General features: G+C 35.0%; 1 protein-coding gene across 4 annotated transcripts in view; it reads left to right on the top strand.

Moving 5' to 3' along the window:
• The first annotated feature begins 4,509 nt into the window (after positions 1-4,509).
• The window catches only part of LOC129762166 (uncharacterized), a 709,571-nt gene continuing 701,378 nt past the window's right edge, over positions 4,510-12,702 (top strand). For all 4 annotated transcript variants that reach the window (XM_055760172.1, XM_055760176.1, XM_055760173.1 and 1 more), the window contains exon 1: positions 4,510-5,808. The gene's annotated coding sequence lies outside the window, so the exon portion shown is untranslated. The remainder of the gene's footprint in view (positions 5,809-12,702) is intronic.

The following is a 12,702-nucleotide window of genomic DNA, read 5'->3' as shown; positions in this document are numbered from 1 at the left end:
GTGCGATGAAACCAGCTCAACGTATTAATTTTGGATGCATTAGAAGCGCTCTTGAACAGTCTGCCAAATAAAAGTTTTTTTTAATTCATCCATTTAAGAAAATCAACATGATCAAATTGTGATATTGAAATACATTGATATCGCGGGACATTTTCGTTTCTTTTGCCAAATGCGGGACGTTTCGCGGGACGGAATCTTACGCGGGACATTTTGTTGAAATGCGGGACGTCTGGTCAGTTTACCTTACTGCCTAGTTTTGATTGGCCCGATTTACGGTATCCCGAACACAGACTTCAAAATCAATGTACCTGTGGGAATCCGCTTAGCAAATATACATGCAAGTACGAGGTATTTTTGTTCCAACCAAGCTGTGTTTCCCTAACACGGACTTCAAAATCAATGTGCCTGGGGGATTCCACTTTGCAAATACATACTCCTTTTTCAGCCATTCTTTGTGTGGACACCGACTGGACAACATCGTTGCTGGACGGGCTGGACGGCGAGGGATCGAGTGCCTTTCTCAAGGCAAGAGGGCGGAGGTGGTAGCGCTGGAGTAGAATAGAGTAGAGTTTTCAAAGGGCCTTTCTCAAGGCTAGAGACGAATGAACTGCAAAAGTTTAAAGTCTCTATAATACAATACCTTCCTTCCTTCCTTCCTTGCAAATACATGAAAGTCGGGGCTATTTCTGTTCCGACTGAAATGTGTTTGCCAACACAGACTTCAAAACCAAGATGTCATCATACCAAATGTAAATGGACTGTCATTAAATTTACTTGTAACGAAGAACATAATCTATCCACATGCATGAATTGACCTCACATGGCATCATACAATCTTTTTACTCCCAAAGCAAATATATTGAATTTAATTGAATTGGGAAATTGTTTCATTCAATCAAAAATAAAATCAATACAAACAAATGATTGCTAAGCTATGATAGTCCCACGTCAACCTTGCGGTTATATCATAGATATAACCCAGCCATTTTTTTTCCACAGAAGCTTATTGGCTTCAATTTAATATGTCGATCATCTAAATCGGTTCAGTGGTTCAAAAGTTATGAATTTTTGTAAAAAGCCATAGACGAATTTCATGCCAACTCGACTGGCCGTTGGCAGCGCCATCTCAGATAGCAGTGAAACGTTGTGGGTGTAAAGACATGGGTCATTTAAGCAACTTTGCATACTTGAAATATTCGAAAAATAATTAGACTACTTTTTGGAAAAGCCAAATTTTTTTTCTTATTTTTTACAAAAAATTATAATTTAAAAACTATGATACCTACAAATTTTTTGTCGAAGGATGAAATGTAGGAAATTATTCAAATTTTCACAAAAAAATACCAAACATTTTTTGGATCAGAATTTCGCTGACAAAAAAGTTATTTTAAAATTTAAAATTCATTTTTCTCAAAAACGTATTTTTTTAAATTCCCAAAAATATATATATGAATAGCCTTACAATTTCCAACAAGTCATCAAGTCAAAAAGTTTTTCGAAAAACAACTTTTTCATGTTTTATTTGAAAAAAATACAACTTTTCCTAATTTTGGTTAAAGTCAAGATATCAATATAGCGTATTCAACAAAGTTTTAGACCTTGTTAAAATATAAACTTTCGTTGAAGACATCAACTTTCCAACTTTTATAGTTTTTGGAATATAAGTAATTTTTGTATGAAGACTCCTGAAAAAAAAATTGTATTGCTTGTTACGAATTTTTGTGTGTAAATTCTCACGTTTGACATGTTCTTGACATGTTTTTCTAAATAGAGAAAAGTTAGTAGAGCATGTAAATTGCGATAATTGATACATAAAAATGTTATAAATTAAACATTAATAGTATTTTTTCAAAGAATAAAAAGAAAAAGTTGTTGTTCGAAAATCATGCAAATGTGCTCATCGTCCGATGTATGGAAAACTTGTTGGAAATTTTAAGGTCTATTTATATCTATTTTTTCAGAATTTTGAAAGCATATGTTCCCAAGCAAAAAATAATTTCAATTTTTAGAATATTTTTTTCAATTAAATTCTTTTCCTACATTTCATTCTCTGACCAATTTTTTGCAGATCTTATAGTTTTTAAATTAAGATTTTTGAAAAAAAGTTTAAAAAACTCGAAACTAAAAAAAAACTTTAAAAAAATCTATCAGACCTACAAAATTTAAGTCAAAGAATGGAATGTAGGAAATTATTTTGGTTTTCATAAAAAATTATCAAAGAATTTTTTGGAAAAAAAATTCGAACAACAACTTTTTCATTTTTTTTCTTTGAAAAAATACTACTTATGTTCAATTCGTAACATTTTGATGTATACATTATCGCAATTCACATGCTCTGCTTACTTTTCTCTATTTAGAAACATGTCAAGAACATGTCAAACATGAGAATTTACACACAACAATGTTAAGAGCAAAACATTATTTTTCTCAGGAGTCTTCATACAAAAATGACTTATATTCCAAAAACTATAACAGATAGAAAGTTGATGTCTTCGACAAAAGTTTATATTTTAACAAGGTCTAAAACTTTGTCGAATACACTTAATCGCTATCTTGACTTTAAACAAAATTAGGATAAATTGTATTTCTTTCAAATAAAACATGAAAAAGTTGTTGTTCGAAAAACTTTTTCCCTGTAAAAGTTTCCATCTTCCGATGTATGGACGACTTGTTGGAAATTGTAAGGGCTATTCGTATATATATATATATATATATATATATATATATATATATATATATATATATATATATTTTTTTTTTAGAAATTAAAAAAATACGTTTTTGAGAAAAAAGAATTTTAATTTTTAAAATAACTTCTGTCAGCGAAATTTAATCCAAAAAATTTTTGGTGTTTTTTTTTGTGAAAATTTTGTGAAAAAATAAACAATTTTCTACATTTCGTTTTTTGACAAGAATTTTGTAGGTATCATAGTTTTTAAATTATAAATTTTTGTGAAAAATAAGAAAAAAAATTGTCTTTTTTCCAAAAAGTAGTCTAATTCTTTTTCGAATATTTCAACTATGCAAAGTTGCTTAAATGACCCATGTCTTTACACCCACAACGTTTCACTACTATCTAAGATGGTGCTGCCAACTCCTAAAACGAGTTGGCATGTAATCCATATTTGGAAAAGTGGAAAAATGATTTTTCGAACCACCCTAAAATGGAAATGGGCACCCTAATCAAAATTTAAAAAAATACGGGTCTAATGTTTCGCAATAAAGAACAAAATTAGCACTTTTGACGAAAATCTGGGAACCGCTATATCGTTTTGTTATGGAATGGCTGATATAATTATATTGAATTATATTGAACTAAACACAACTTAGCGTTGTTGATTGTTATCAATTTGAAAGATAATTATTTACCATTTTATCTGAATATGGTTTATTCATTTATTCTTTTACTCATTTATTTATTTATACATTTTTTCATTCAATCATTTATTTATTTATTTATTATTTATTTATAGGCCTGATCTTCACTAAACCTCCATAATTTTCAATATTTCCAATTAAACCTCAATATCGTAAAAAAAACATTGTCAGACACAATTTTCGTTGAAAGATGTTTCATCACCGAAAAGTTGATACTCTTTCACATAAGACATTTATTCTAACAGAAAATTTTCATTCCTAAATTATAATTTAAAAATGTGTTTTTATTTCTCGTGAAAATCCAACCACATATTTTACTTCATGAACTTTCAGAATCTTTAATTTGGGCTTCGTGAACAAGCACTTACGTTACACGGTAAAGGATACAATGAACGTATGGGTAACTAATCATTGTGCAAACGACGTTGTAGCTTCAATTTTGAATAGCAAAGGCAAGGTGTATCCATTCTTTCTTCGAGGGACATATTATATCTTTAATTGCAACCTCCTTAATAAAAAAATGACCCAGATTAGTGTCGTTTAAGCGAAAAACTGAATCCGAATGCGCGCTTCCCATTCTATGCCGTCAGTCTATCTTGGGTTGTCAAATGTTCCACCACACAGATTGTGAACATAAACAGCTGCTGCTGGAGCTATTCTTGATCCTTTGCGATGGTGACATGTAAACACAGAATTATTCCTTTCACCCACGCCAACCTCCCTTCCGCATCAAAACAGAACAAATGTCCCTTCAGTCGGTCCGTCCTGTGTAAAGTGGCTGCGTCCTGTGAGCACATACAGCATCCCATCTGAGTCCGCACAGACGCGACGCCTCAGTCATCAAAACATCCTTCTGCAACGAGAGTAACCACCACCATCACGCACACACCCTCAAAATCTGCCCGTTTGAAGTTTATCTTCCCGAGAAGCGCAAGGTGTCCAACAATCGACAGGTGGGCCCTTCTCTGGCGCGTTCCACTGCGACTCGCGTTCTGCGCATTTCCGTGGACTCCCGAAGTTCGGCGGGGGGTGCCCGAGTGCTCGCCGAACGAAGGATCGGCCGACGTTCCGGCAGACCTGACCCTGTTTCTACGCTCGCCACGGACGGGAGACTAGTTTTCCTCAGACACTCGGTCGTATGTGACGTGTGCGCGAGCCTTGGATCGCCCGATTCTGGTCCGTCGTTGGCCCGACGTTGGAATTCGTCGTACCGAAATTGTTGGTTCTCTCGGTGTGATCTGCTGAAGTGCTGCATTTCCTGGTAGGTGTGTTTTTTTTTCTGCTGCTACCGGACGGAAACCTTCCCTCTTTCAGCTTGTGATGGGCGGATTCTGTTGGGATTTCGGGGGATAATCTCGGTTCTAATGTGGAGGAAGCGTTCTTTTTTTTTGTTTGCCCCGTGTGTTGTTCCGTGGTAAACCATGGCTGTGAGTTGTGGGCCTGGTGACGAAAAGTGCGAAGTGTGCAAGTGAGAAGCGAAGGTGAACGTCAGCGCGTCCGATGCAAGGTGAAAGGAAGATGATTTAACAGCTGGCGAACGGAAAGCAGGAAGTCGTGGGGGATTATGTGTCCCGCATTCGGGAACGGGGGAGTATAGTCGCTTCGTTGAAGAAATAATTGAGTAAATCGAGTGTGTATAATTTGGCCCAGTGGATTGCGGGGCAAAGGGGAAAGTGTTGCCCATTAGATTGCCTGTTGTGTGCTTATCGGCGTGTGGGAATCGATCCTTTTGCTGTCGGAAGGATTCAAGCAGAGAGCGGACGACGGCAGCGGTTTTGTGTGAAGAGATCAATAGATTGTCTAATCGCTTCGAGCGTTGGCGGCGTCGGGAGAAAGTAGAATTGGTAGAATTAGCGGCTGCCAGTGGATTCCGAGAAGTGTTTATAACTTTGCTTGGTGCTTTTGAATTTCGCTACTACTCGTCGGATGTTGAGTGTGGGCGAAAGGATTCCCGTGCCAGGCAACCATCAAATATAGATTCCGTACGGAACGTGGATGGAGAGTGCTCACGAAAATCGATAGAAGCGAATCGAAAAGTGATCAAATTCAGTTGGTGATTCTAAACAATTTTCCTGCTCTCGTGTGTTCAAGAATTCGTATCCTTGCTGGTGCTTCATTCAGTGGTAAGGCTCTTTCATAACAGTGAGTGAAGAAAGTAACAAAAAAAACCCACATCCCCTGGTGAGTTATTTTGAATCTGAGAGAAGAGGGAGAAGTTTACGGTAAATTGAAAACCGAAAAAAATCCATATTTGAATAGAAAATAATAGCACTAAACTTGTTTGCTGTGAAAGTGGTGTTTGTTTGTGAGAAGGTGAACGCAAGGATTTTTCAACCCATCGCATCTTTTGAAAGTAGAATCTAAACCCCCGTTATAGAGCACCGGCTTAGCAGGAGAGGACATTTTCAGACAACCTTGTTTTTAATATATGTAAGTATTTACTTTTACAACACCCTCCCCCAACCCAGCTACATCTTTGAAGTTTGCCTTCATGCGAATGTTAAGAGAGCGGACGATAATATGAATGTCGGATTGATGGCCGCGCTCTCGTTCGTTCCGGGGAACCAGGGCAGAACAAGTAACGCACCACACCGCCCGCGCTCACGTTCTGGCCGCCGGTATCGGTGATGTTGTGTGCTCAGCGTTGCTATATTTAGGTCCGGGCAGTTGGCGTCGGAAACAGGATAGTGCCTTGTCACGTAGATATTTGAGCCTCGAGTATTTCAGACAAGCGGAATGCAACAAATCTTGACATATCTACAGTCGGGATTTTTTTTCCTTTCCCATCCCTCTCACCATCGAAAGCAGGCTCTTCATGTTGTTATCCATGCCGTGTGATTATACCGGGCTGTGATTTGAGTATGTCGAGTGTGCTATGTCGGGGATGGTGAGTGGGTGGTGAAAGAAATATTGTTGAGCAAATTGACATATAAATAAGATATTTTTCTTCCGAAGTAGCACAACAACAAAAATGCTACGTGACAGATTTGTATGCCTTCGCAGAAGGAATGACGAGTGTTAGTGGAGACTGGTTTGCGAATGTATTGTTTTCTTGATTTGTTAGCTATATGACGGGATAGCGAGAGATGTTGTATTTTCTGTCATATCTTGAACATATGTCTTCGAGCCTACGAACTATTCCAGGAAAGCAAAGCGATTGGTCAGAGGTATGAGCAAGACGATTTATTTATCAGATAGTTTTTGCTAACAATATTGAAACAAGTTTTGCAAAACAAAACAAACTGAGTTTATTTACAGATATGATTCATTCCCAACAATTGTTATTTATAGAAAAGTATTATAGGCCACTCTATGACTAGACCAGCCAGTTTAGTCACAGAGTCGATAAGATTTCTGCGAGGTCCTTGCAGCTAATTTGTTTGATGTGACCAACACTAGCTGTCATGTGGACAAGGTGTTCCAGCGTACTTGTTTGTCCAAAATTTCTGGAGGTATATTAATCTTCATCTCTCCTTCAATGGTTTGATAACCTACCTATTTTGGAATTTTATTTTTTCCCTAATTCAGATATATATATATATATATATATATATATATATATATATATATATATATATATATATATATATATATATATATATATATATATATATATATATATATATATATATATATATATATATATATATATATATATATATATATATATATATATTTGCGCTTCGGATCAGACCTACATGATTTTAGTCAAAGAATGGAATCTAGGAAATTATTTAGATTCTCATCAAAAATTATCAAAGAATTTTTTGAAAAAAAAATTCATTTAAAAATATATTTTGAAAATCAAAATTCGTTTTTCTCGAAAACATATGCTTTTAAAATTCAGAAAAAATAGATATAAATAGCCCTTAGAATTTCCAACAAGTTTTCCATACATCGGACGATGGACACATTTACATGGAAATTTTTTTCCGAACAAAAACTTGGATTTTGGATTTGGATTTTGAAAATCCGAAGAAAATTGCACGAAACCAAAAAAATCTGTAATCTGTAACTACAGATGCTTGGTTTCAAAAAGTCTAGAAAATCTGTATAAATACAGATTATTTTGTAGATATGGTAACCCATGTCAGCTTTGCAATACCTGCCTAAATCTACTTCTGCTCATTATTTTCGAAAAAAAAAGACCTTTCGATGCCTTTCGAGTTTTTCTAAAAACAACTTCATGTTTTCTTTGAGAAAAATTGTAAAGGGTTGTATCTAGGACACGACCGCATATTTTCGACGTAGAACCACGCAATTATATTATGCAATCCACTTGTTTACCACTTCGAATATTATTTTAGAATGCATCGAAATTTTTGTAATAGATCATGTTCTTCGTTACAAATGAATTTGATGAACGTCCTTTTACGTTTGATATGATGCCTAGGACTACCAAAATATGTGAACGGAAGAATTGTCGAACGATCATTGTACAGGGTTTTTTTTAAAATTGTACAACTTTAAATTCCGAAAGTAAATTGAAATAAAACACACTTAGAATTCGAATTTCGATGAAACTTTTATTTCAAATTAAAGTTTGGTTTATGCCATTATGTGTGAAATACAACATCAATTATGCGTCCCTCAAATTTCGTTCGCAATATGGTCATGTTCGGTCATGTTGTGTGGCACCGTGGCGCCGTCCTGCTGAATCCACATGTCATCCGTATCCATATCTTCAATTTGTGGCAAAAAAAATCGGTTAACATGCGGCCCATAGCGCTCACCATTCACAGTTACCGTCTCGCCGTCCTCATTTTCAAAGAAATACGACCCGATGACTCCACCAGACCATAATGCGCACCAAACAGTGACTTTTGGCGGATGCAATGGCCTCTCAACATTCACGTGTGGATTATCTGAGTCCCATATATGGAAACTTTGGGTGTTCACATAGCCACCGAGCTCGAAATGTGCCTCATCGCTGAAGAAAATTTGATGCGAAAATTCAGCATTTTGCTGCTGTTGTTCGTTCGCCCAATCGACGTATGCCCGACGCATTCCATGGTCACCACGCTCTAATTTTTGTACCAGTTGGACTTTATATGGATGTAGGTGCAAATCCAAATGCAAAATTCGCCACAATGATGTGTTTGACAAGCCCAATTGCTGAGCACGCCGTGGAATCGAAACATTCGGGTCATCCTCCACACTGGCAGCAACAGCAGCAATATTTTCGGCCGAACGCACATTACGATGATGCACAGGTTTCACAATATCCGCTACGGATCCAGTTTGTTCGAATTTACGCACTACATTAGCGATTGTGTGCTCTGTAGGCCGACCAAAATCCGTTCGTAATGCTCGAAAAACATTTGCCGGTTTTTCATCATTTTTATAGTATAATTTAACAAAATTAACACGTTGTGCGATGCTAAAACGATCCATATTGTAAAATGGCAGACATTGATCTATCGATATGACGCTTTGGTTGACAGCTATGTCAAACGGTTGTCGGCGCAGGGCTGTATACTTTCGGAAGCCCGAAATGGAAAACCCTGTATTTTACATTTCCCTCTGAAATTATTGCACATCTCATATTTACATAGTTTTCGAACCGCGAAAGTTCATACCCCTCTAGTATTTGGAATGACGATTTCCCAGGCTTCTCAGTTTAAAAGTACGTTTTAGGGAAACATATTTCGGTCTGCACAACGACAAGCGAGTACAAAAATACTACACAAAAAATACTCCCGACTTCCATGTATTTGCAAAGTAGATTCCTCCAGGCACATTAATTTTGAAGTCCGTGTTAGGGAAACACAGCTCGGTGGGAACGAAAATACCCCCGACTTGCATGTATATTTGCAAAGCGGATCTCCACAGGTACATCGATTTTGAACTCTGTGTTGGGGAAACCGTAAATCGAGCCAATCAAAACTTGGTAGTTAGGGCGTTTGAATAACGCTTGACATTTTACAGTTATTCAATTGTTCATCTCCTGAGAAATAATATTTTATTAATTGTGATAGACGCCTTGAAATATTTCCTATCAATTGATGCAAACATCTTTCCGATCTGTTAAGAAATGTTCGAGTTTTAAGCATTCGAAACACGGATAATGTTAGCACACAAATCGGCAGAACAAATGTTTGGGAAAAAAGGAATTTCTTCCTGTTTTCATGGATTTAAACCGTTTGTAGATTAGCGAATTGTAATGTAATGTCAAACAAATCCTAGAGAATTTCCGATACGTAATACGTTATACGTAAAAATGTTGCGAGTTAAACATCAATAGTAATTTTTCAATGAATACATGAAAATGTTGTCGTCAGAAAAACCTTTTCCCTGTTAAGGTGCTCATTACCCAAGGTAAGAGTTACTTGTTGGAAATTGTAAGGGCTATATCCATATCAATTTTTTCAAAATTTTAACATGTTTTCGGACAAAAGGATTTTCATTTTCAAAATATTTTTTTTATTCAATGAATTTTATTTTCAAAAATTTGTTTGCTATTTTTTAATGAAAACCTAAGTCATTTCCTGATTTCATTTTTTACCAACATTTTGTATATATTATACAACATTTTGTAGTATTATAGTTTTTAAATTGAAAATTTAAAAAAAAAAGAAAATTTCTAAAAGTTTTCCACCCACAAAATTTAAGTCAAAAAATAAAATGTAGAAAATTATTAATGTTTATTCAAAAATATAAAACAAATTATTGAAAACAAATTCATTGAAATAAAATTGTTTTGAAAATTAAAATTCATATTTTATCCAGTAACGTTTATCAATCAGACTCAATTACCTATTATCTATCTATCTATTGCCTCTGTAAAATTTTACCTTAAAACATATTTTCTAACTTTCTTTATAATTAAGACTAACAATTTAATAATAACTAAATCTAACACTAGATTTATTGGACAGGATTAGGATTTAGGACTTGGGTGGAGTGAGTGGGGTAGTTTGGTTTGATGAGAAGGGAAGGAATCAAACAGTGATATCATTTCTTTTGAGAAATTGGAAAAGAGGTCGCGACTAGCTAAGATGTCTCTAAACGGTAAGTCATATTGCCTTCTTAGTGCCCCAAGTGAATCCGATAGATGAGCCCTGGAAGAATGAAAGTTTATACAGGACCAGACCACATGCTCGATGTTATGAAAACCATCACCACAAACGCAAATATTGCTATCAACGATCCCAATGCAATACAGATGTGCATCTGTGCATCGAAAAATGAAATGTAAATAAAATGTAAATGTAAATATAAATGTAAATAGAAAAAAAACAAATGAACACGATATATTAACTCACAAAATTGGAAGCATTTGACGAATACATTTGCTGTAATTGTGTCTTCCAGTTTGAAAAACATAGATATAGAAAAACATAGAATTCTTCCGCACACATATTCTAGAGTTTTAATTCAATGAAAAATGCTGAAGAATCAAAAAAAGTTGAGTTTTTGAGTATCTTTGAATGTCTTTGGGATCTGGAAAATATTTTTGGTACCCTGGTTTCAATGAAAAATACTGAAGAATCAAAAAAAGTTGAGTTTTTGAGTATCTTTGAATGTCTTTGGGATCTGGAAAATATTTTTGGTACCCTGGTTTCAATGAAAAATACTGAAGAATCAAAAAAAGTTGAGTTTTTGAGTATCTTTGAATGTCTTTGGGATCTGGAAAATATTTTTGGTACCCTGGTTTCACGAATTATGAATTAACCTTTTCAAAGGGCCTGGCCGGGTAAGGAAGTAAAAAGTACCCCCAAACCAAATCACCAGCTGTATGGCGAGTATTGTATAGGATATTGAATAAGAAATTTTGGCGGTTTGTTTGAACCCCTATGTGGATTAACATGCATGTGCATTTTACTACGGTGTATCAAGAAAAATTAGCAAAAAAAAAACAATTCATAAAAAATTTAAGTACTAAAAAATATTGAAATTTTGAATTTTTTTTTTGTATTTAGAGATTTAGTACTACTCTAATTCATATTTGAATGTGTTCCTAGGGATTTTCTAGATATGTGTGATTTTTTTCAGTGTTGCGCGTTATTTTTTTTATATTTCCAAAGGGTCTGGCTGGGTAAGGGAGTAAAAAGTCCCCCGAACCAATTCACCAGCTGTATGGGAAATATTGTACAGGGTACTAAATAAAACCTTTCGGCAGAAGTACCATATATTTCAGTCCTTAGATGGTACACCATATGATCTATGGTGAAAAATGCATCTTTTCGTTTTTTTCACGCCATTCTCAATAGCTTTGAGACAAAAATAAGAAAAAATACTGAAAGTACATCTTACTAAGGTGTATCGATAAATATCTTCATACAATTTTTTCATCAAAAAATCTAATAATAAAAAAAATTGAAATTCGCGGTACAAAAAAAATATATATATATATATGAAAAAAATATAACTTTGAGACCCATTTCCCCTCTTTTTTTTTTAAATGCGTTTGTATATGTCTTTTTTTTCCACATGTGGCGTAATTTTTCCTGAATTTTTAAAAGCATTGCGAGACACAAAAATAATTTTCTTCATCGTCTGCATTATTAATTTTATTTTCTTGAAATCGATTATTTTATTGTACTCGTGGCTTTCAATTGTAAGATTAAAATAAAAAAAAATATTAATTTGGATTTTTTTAAGTGTTCTTCTCATTAATCCAAATGATCTTTCCACAAGGACTTTTTTTTCTTACAGAGTTCTATCGTACTGTTGACTCCTTTGAATTTGGTAAACCATCTGAATCCAATGTAAAGATAATCTCATATATTTTACGAGAAACGAGAAAACGAGAAACGAGAAAAATAAATCTTTGTACAGCGCAATGCTCTAAATATACCGACAAAATTTAGACATATGAAAAACAAAATTTAAATAAATATTAGAGCAGTACTAGGTCTTTAAATGTGGAGGCGATCTGGCGTAGTGGTAACATCCATGCCTCTCACGCTAAAGGTCACGAGTTCAATTCTCACTCCCGACATTCTTCCAAAAATGGAAGTTAAAGTGATGAACCACCCAGAATGAGTTGAAAGTCACTATAGTATAGATAAAAAAAAGGTCTATAAAGGGTGTGTCACATCAAATTGCATCACGGAAAAAACGCTGTAGAAATTTAATTTTTAGGAATTATATCTTCAGCTTTCGCTTATAATCAGATAAGAGTGTATAGATCACGTTGGCCATGCTTCACTGTCAATTTTTCGTAAATTTGGAAAAATGTCGTCGAACGAAAAAGAGCGTCGTGAATTAATCCTGTGCACTCATTTCGAGAATCCGGAGTTGTCACATCGGGACATCGGTAAGATGCTGGGAATCGTCCAATCCACGGTAAGCAGAGTACTAAAACGATACTTCGAGAAC

The sequence above is a fragment of the Toxorhynchites rutilus genome, chromosome 1 (assembly GCF_029784135.1).
Source record: "Toxorhynchites rutilus septentrionalis strain SRP chromosome 1, ASM2978413v1, whole genome shotgun sequence".
Classification (NCBI taxonomy): Eukaryota; Metazoa; Arthropoda; class Insecta; order Diptera; family Culicidae; genus Toxorhynchites; species Toxorhynchites rutilus.
Note: the sequence above shows the minus strand (reverse complement) of the source record. Positions and strands in the feature narration are given on the sequence as shown.